This window comes from Watersipora subatra, chromosome 9, assembly GCF_963576615.1.
Source record: "Watersipora subatra chromosome 9, tzWatSuba1.1, whole genome shotgun sequence".
NCBI classification, from domain to species: Eukaryota; Metazoa; Bryozoa; class Gymnolaemata; order Cheilostomatida; family Watersiporidae; genus Watersipora; species Watersipora subatra.
In genome coordinates this window covers 1,455,211-1,462,581 of record NC_088716.1, presented here as the reverse complement: position 1 = coordinate 1,462,581, position 7,371 = coordinate 1,455,211, and positions in this window count along the sequence as shown.

Genomic DNA, 7,371 nt, shown 5'->3' with positions numbered 1-7,371 from the left:
AGACACGCCAGTTTTTGCTATAATGTTATGTGAAGTTTCTATTTCAAGATTTAGCTTTCTTTCCTGACCATAAGACTAATGACTACCCTCCGCATACAACCACCCATACATACCGACATATGGGAGGACCCGTTTACTTTGCCAAGGGAGACGCAGTACAAAAACCAGGACTATAATACGCGACACCGAAAGGACAATTGACACTCACCTAAACCATACGGCAAACTAACAACCATATACTTCTACTACTAACATAAACCTTATTGCTTTGAGAAAATAAAAAAAAAACACTTTTATTTCCACTTTTAACATCTTTATGTTTTTGGATTTTATTCATGGTTTTGGTTTTACGAATTATTATATAATTTTTTTTAACTCGGGTACATGGGTTTTAAATATTGTTATTCTAACCACAACTTTATAACTTCATTTCATTTTATATATTCTGTTTAGTTTACTACCATTATACCAACAGCAACGTTACCACGAAATACGACATGAGGACATATCGTTCTTTAACAACGGGAGAAATGTTGTATGGAAATACTTCGAAAACAAAATAACAACAGGGAATGTAGCCAGACCGCCGTACAAGCTTATAATTCGAACAAGCATCGAGACGCCTAAGAGACATCAAAAGATTCCCTAATTGGAAAAGTCAAAATTATAATACATCAATCTGGAAACTGATGAGTCAACACCGCCTATGGAAACCGCCAAGGAATTTGGAAGTAATTACATCTATCCACCCATCCTCAAGCACTACCAACAATATCTGAACTTACCCTCACCCTAAGCCGGTATTTTTCCATGACATATTACGGTGCTGACAGAAACAATATTATGCAATACTAGCATCCAGCCACAATATCAGCGCTCTCCATGTGACGTATCCAAAGACAGTGTTCCTTCCAATGGACTTACTCTACATCATAGTATATGATACGAACATTATATATACCCGTCCTCAGGCTATCCTAAATGCCTATAAAAGCTAACGTTTTTTAGTAGCTCAGCCTCTTTGGCAGTGACACTTACAGACGTGTAAGACTGAGCTTAAAGGGCAGACACAGCTTGATGTTGGCGTAAGAGATTTATATTACTTAGTTTTCTCACTATTTGTTATCTTTCTCATATTCTAGAACTTTGCTACTTGTATACTAGGTTTTGGTTCATGAAATAAAGAGTGTTGCTATTTGCTAACATTCAACATCGGAGCTCAGCTAGTTGAGGCTTGCACTAAAGATCTGGGTCAAGTCCCATAAATTGAACTCACACTTTAATCAATCATTGAACAAACCAGGCGGCTTGCCTACACTTAATCAACCACAGTAAAATTAGTCTAGATTGGAGAAGAGCTAACGGTGATTAATCATTGATGTTATTGTGCTGTCAAGTAATTCAAATACTTCGATAACACATATAACATCATTAATAAATCCAGACCACCATATCATCGACTTAGCTGCACAGACTGCAGCAAGTCATATCTCACGTTCTACCAGCAACACAAAATTGAGCTGTCATTTACAAAGCTGTTTATTAAAGATGTAGTTGCGTCAAAATTTAAGTTGATCTTAAAAGAAAGCATTTTTTTTTTTCTCTATCAGTTGATATGTTGTTTGTTGTGTTACGCGATCGCATTGCCAAGATATTTGAAGATTAAAACCAAAAAAATCTGATCGCCGTAAAAACGCTCAGGCCACAAAAACGTGCCCAGCCTCGCCAAAAATGATGTCACGCGTTTGGCAACCTGTCTCTATCTCTCGTATTCTCATCGGCTATTTGCGATAAAAGTCTAGTCTTACGCGGCTCTATTGGCATATATCTTATTTTGTATTTGCTCATGTTGACTAGAATAAAATTTTAAATCCTGCTACAGATGCATTATTATGAATGTTTAAAAGGCCTCAAATAACGAAAATTGAAAATTTGTTCTACTCACTTTCTTCAAATGTTGTGTAAACATTTGGGTACCGACTACCAATTCTACCGGTCTACGGTAATTCTGTCAAGTCACTTTTGTAGAACGCGGTCTTTGTATCAGCATAGTTCTGCATCTACCCATACCCAATTTTATAGAAATGTCTGAAAGGTCTAATCTGTCCCTTTGGTTGATTACAGTTTCCAATATGACAGCTGGCATCAAAAAGGTCTTGCTATTATACGGTTTTTTACATTCAGGAGGTATGTGCTCTTCTATGTTCAAATAATCTGATTGTTCAGCCTCATTAACTAACAGATGGAATAGAACAATTATGGTGCAACAATATATATCATAAATTAGGGATACTTGATCATCTATCACATAAACTTGCACATGTCTGTAAATTGGGAGTTACACTCTCCATATGCATCTCAATCTAATGATTAGGAAATGATAAATTAGTGACTCCAATAAGAGCATTTGTCATATTCATCTGCCATGAATTTTCTATAACAAGCATTTCATTATCATAGCATTTAAGTATTACCTATTTACAGAGATTTCATATCATTGTTAATATTTACAGTAATAATTCAACTTACGCGTGCTCCAACGTACGAGAAACTTGAGGTACGAGCCAGGTTTTAAGCAAGTTTTAGCACTAACATACGAGCCATGTTTGAGATACGACCACGTGAGTTAGTTGTCAAGTATTTCCGAGGTGTTTTCAGACAATAGCATCAATCTGTATATTTCAACTGCTCAGGTTATACTTTTGTACCGCATTTTTGTGCGCGCTTTCAGTGCAGAATTATGTGAATTAAAAGTACTGTGCGTAGACCAAAAGTTGCCAGTAAAATGAAAAATAATGTAAAGAAAAAGCAAATAATAACAATTGATATTAAACAGGAAATTATTGAAAATATGCGAAATGTGTCAAACAAAATCATTATCAAAATTATTTATTTTATTCTATTATCAAACAGAAGGATTATATTCAGGGCTTTTAGCTCGCAAAAGGACTAACCATAGTTTCTAAACAGCGCAGAAATTTTCACGACCGCTGATGGAGAGACTGCTCAGGCATTGGATAAAATATAAACAATCGGCCGGTGACAGCGTAACTGAAACGATGCTATGTGAAAAGGCCAGTGCTATCTATCAAAACTATAAAAATAGACATTCCGACGAGTTGGCTAGTGGTCGTGCATTAAACCTTTGTGACGACACCTGTGTTCGTCCTAATCGCAACATGTTGAAAGAGCGACAAAGGCAAACGTCCTTAGATAGAATCATCTTAAAACTGCCGGCTGGTCGTGAAAGCGAAACAAAGGAAAAATTAGCTAACCAGCGAGAAACTTCAAACTATGATTGCCGAAGAAATTTTAATTATGTTAAGTTAAAAATGAAAGTTTGCTTTTAGATTTGCTTCCAAGTTTGTCTTTTAAGACTTTGATAGAATCTAAATTTATCAAATTCAACTGTTGTAATGAAGGATAACTTATATATCTCCCTCTCTGGCAAATGCTGCAAACTGCTATAATAGCAGCTAGTTACAATAATACAATAATTTAATTATAATGTTATTAATTAATTACAATAATTGTAATTATTTAATTTTACCTTTTAATTAATCACATTTCCTTGCATTATTTTTTATTTGTTGCTTTTTGAAAGCATGTAGTAAGTTAGGGCAATAACCAACATGTTCTTTATGTTACAATATCTTGTTTTGAGAGTTTTATTTGCATTTTTTAGAGTATGGAAACCAATCAATATACATTTTATTGTTCTATATAAAAATAAATTGCACCAACATGCGAGTAAATTGACATACAACCTCAGTCTCGGAACACATTAAGCTCGTAAGTCGAAGTATGACTGTAGTTTTAAAAAGATGTTTACTTATTTACCACCCACAAGACTTGCTTATCCCAGCTCATCATGTACCCTGATCATTACAACTAGCTACCATCTTTCTTGTGTAGCCCTCCTGTTACATTGTCTTCTGTTCCCTTCCCAGTTACTTGCTTATTCTGGCAGTTATAGTGTCGTGCCAGATAGGTTAGTGGTTGGCTCCGGTTTCCGCATCCCAGTACTTCCGTAAGAGAATTCATAGTACATGTCATCCACTAGAAAACAAGAGTAAGAAAAGTTTCGACTTTTTTAGAATTTTTCGCTCCAAAGAATCTTCCTGGTTTTAAATTTAAATTTTCACCTTGTGTATTAAAATATATTCCCATAAAACCTCTTACTGAACGCCATGGCGCTCTATTTTTCTACCCTTTTTACAGTGGTGGTCAATTGGAGGCTGCATTCAAATAGAGGCAGGCATTGTATTTTTTGAATGGCTCGTCAGAATTCTCGAAAGATAAATTTAGCCTTATTCCGGGCGAAGCGAAACATAAATATTATCACTTTTAAACATAATCGTATTGTTTACATTAATAACAATTTTTATTATTGTTAGCGATTAATTATCAATACAATGTTGTGGGCTCTTTTCTACTGATCACTTGATATTATGGGTTCATAAAAGTCAAAGAAAGTCAAAGTGACAGTCAAATAGAGGTGGTATTCAAATCTAGGTAGCGTTCAGAGGTTTTACGGTATATCAGATTTGATTTGTTATAGGGAGAGTGTTATTTTAGGATATCAAAGTTCTTTTATGTATTGCTAGTCAAAGCATCTAGAGATGCTTTGACTAATGCTTTACATAATAATACCTCACTAATTTTTGTCTCCATTTTAATATCTTCTGGTTCATCAATAGACATAGAGCCATACCTCAACATACCAGCTTCATGAGTTCTGGAACATAGTTCCCATTTCAAGTATCATATCTGAAAACAATTTTTCTTATGTATTTAATAAATAGGAATTAATTGGTTCCTTCCAGTAGAATAAATAGGCTAAAGTGGATATTACATTGGAAATGTGTTTTCATTGGTTTAATTCACCACCTGCAGTCACAAAGTAACAAGTACATATCTAATGGTTATGGTCTACAATAAAACAACATCTTTATATCCAGTACTGTATAGAGTTCTCACCTTTGAGACAGACAGTAGAGGCTAGCGGTAGTTTAGGAAATACTTGACTACAACTCATTTTGAACACTACACTTTTGTCTACGCAACATTAAATAAACTTTACATTTAACTTAAATTATATTTTCCGGTTAAGATCATTTCGCTTCACTTTTATACTTTTTATCACTTTCACTCACAGCTAACTTTCTTTACCATTTTTATCTGATGAGAAATAATGAGTGATTTCACAACTGTCTCGTAAGCATTGAAACTGTCTCGTATGCTAGTATCTCTAATTTGTCTCATATCTCAAGCCATGTATTGGCTCAGAATTCACCTCATATCTAAAATTTCTTACCAGTTAGAACGCTCTTTTGTCGAGGCATACAGTGTTTATATTGTTCGTTTCACAAAGGAAGAGAGTGGATGTTCACATAAAATTATTAATGCTATCTAAGAATATATTTGTACTATAATATATTACTAAATAGATAACCAAAAATTCTGTCATCACTCGCAGGTTTCACTGCCGATTTTTAACCTAGTTTATGGAGTGTCAGATAACCTAATTTCTGTGGTGATTGTCACAAAATGAAGAGGTGAGGGTCAGCAATATAGTAGCCCACTGAAGTTTTGCTTACAAGCTATATTATGTGACAGACAATCTGGCGAATGCCAGCTGGTCACATTGGTTGAGTGCTCTCTTCATTTCCATTCACTGATTTAAAATAGCTCAACTTGGGTGGTCTCTTCTTGTGTGGCAATAGCTAAAAACTGTCAGTTTAAGTTCAACAATAGAGGATAGTAGGTGGGCCTTGAGTGGGATACAGAAGGCTTGAGGTCAACTCTATGGTGAGACTCTCAGTAAGACATAATAGTAACAAGTAATAATAGTACTTATCATAGTAATAATAGTATTTTATAGTACTTTATAGCTATCAACTATAACTAGTAATTTATTAATAATACTTTGTTTATAGCTCTGTTGCTCTTGCTTTCTAAACAGATAGAGAAGTGGTATCACATGTTTTAGTTCCGTCCTGCATCAAAACTGTATTATTTATTAACAATTTTGTGTGTTTATTTGGAAGTCTTATCTTAGGCGCGTCATGGCGAGTAACAATCATGCTATTTCTTCCAGGACAGTTCCATCTTCTTTTACAATTTCAGGTCAACGGAATAAAAGGTTTGACATCATCAAGAATTTTAATACTCTTCGATAACTATCTGAGGATTAGATACAACCAACTAAAGGTTGACAATGTACGCTCACTATACATGGGGATTATTCTGTACATTGCTCATATGAAACTATGTCATCTGCGGAGGAACTTTGACTGAATGACAGAACAAGTTGACTTGGAGGGTATGTCAGAGGATATTCGGTTTATAATTTAGAATGGTTTACTACTAAAATTACTGTGAAACCTCTATTTGAATGACATTGCATTCTATTTTTAACCTTTTCCCTATTTATATTAGCGGTCCAACAGATGGTGGTGTTGTATATTTGCAAATAGCTCGTCTGAATTTTGGAAGCTAAGTCCGACCCTTTTACAGACAAAGTCAATGTCTTAACCCTTAATGTCATTAACTCTTTTGAAAGTAATAAATCTGTTAACTTGTTAAGGTTCTCTAAATAACAAGCATGGGAAGCCGAGTAATATCTTTACCAGTTGATATCTATTGCTTGTGATTAACCAGTATACATATAGCACGTGATAGATACGATGATACGTATAGCACGTTATTCTGTTGCCCTGCCTTGCAATTTTTTAGTGCTTAGAATTTTTTTATTTTGCATATTTATATTTAACATTGGCGCATACAAGCTCATTGCATTCATCGAGACGTTTGCTACAGTTTTCAGTCTAATCTGACATTTACATGCAATAGCAGAGGAGTTACGAGGGTCGACCCATTGCAAGCCGGGTTGGGATAACCGCAAGGATGCTATTAAATAATATATGTTATAAATCTGGAATTTTATAAGCTTTATAGTAATAATTTATCAGATGTTACAAGTGCATACATTCACAAACAAGTGACATAAACAAACCATACTTACTACCAGCAGAAACAAAAATTGACATTTTTGAAACCGAATACCGTCAAACATGGATAACTCGCCCTCGGATAGCTCGAACACATTGTAACTCGAACGGTTTTTTGGTCCGTTTCCTACATAATGATAAGTTGCTATAGATAACTCGAACGCAACACTGTTAACTCGGACTTTTTTTTGCCCAACGGCTACCGAAACGGTGGTTATCGCTTTAAAAAATCACTTCATTCCAAGCCATAAAGGTAAACCTCAACTTTTCGTAATTCATAAGTGTCGTTATGGCCACCATCGGCAAAATATTTTTGTCAGTGACTTTTCTAAAGGTTTGGTGAAGTTTGATTCATACC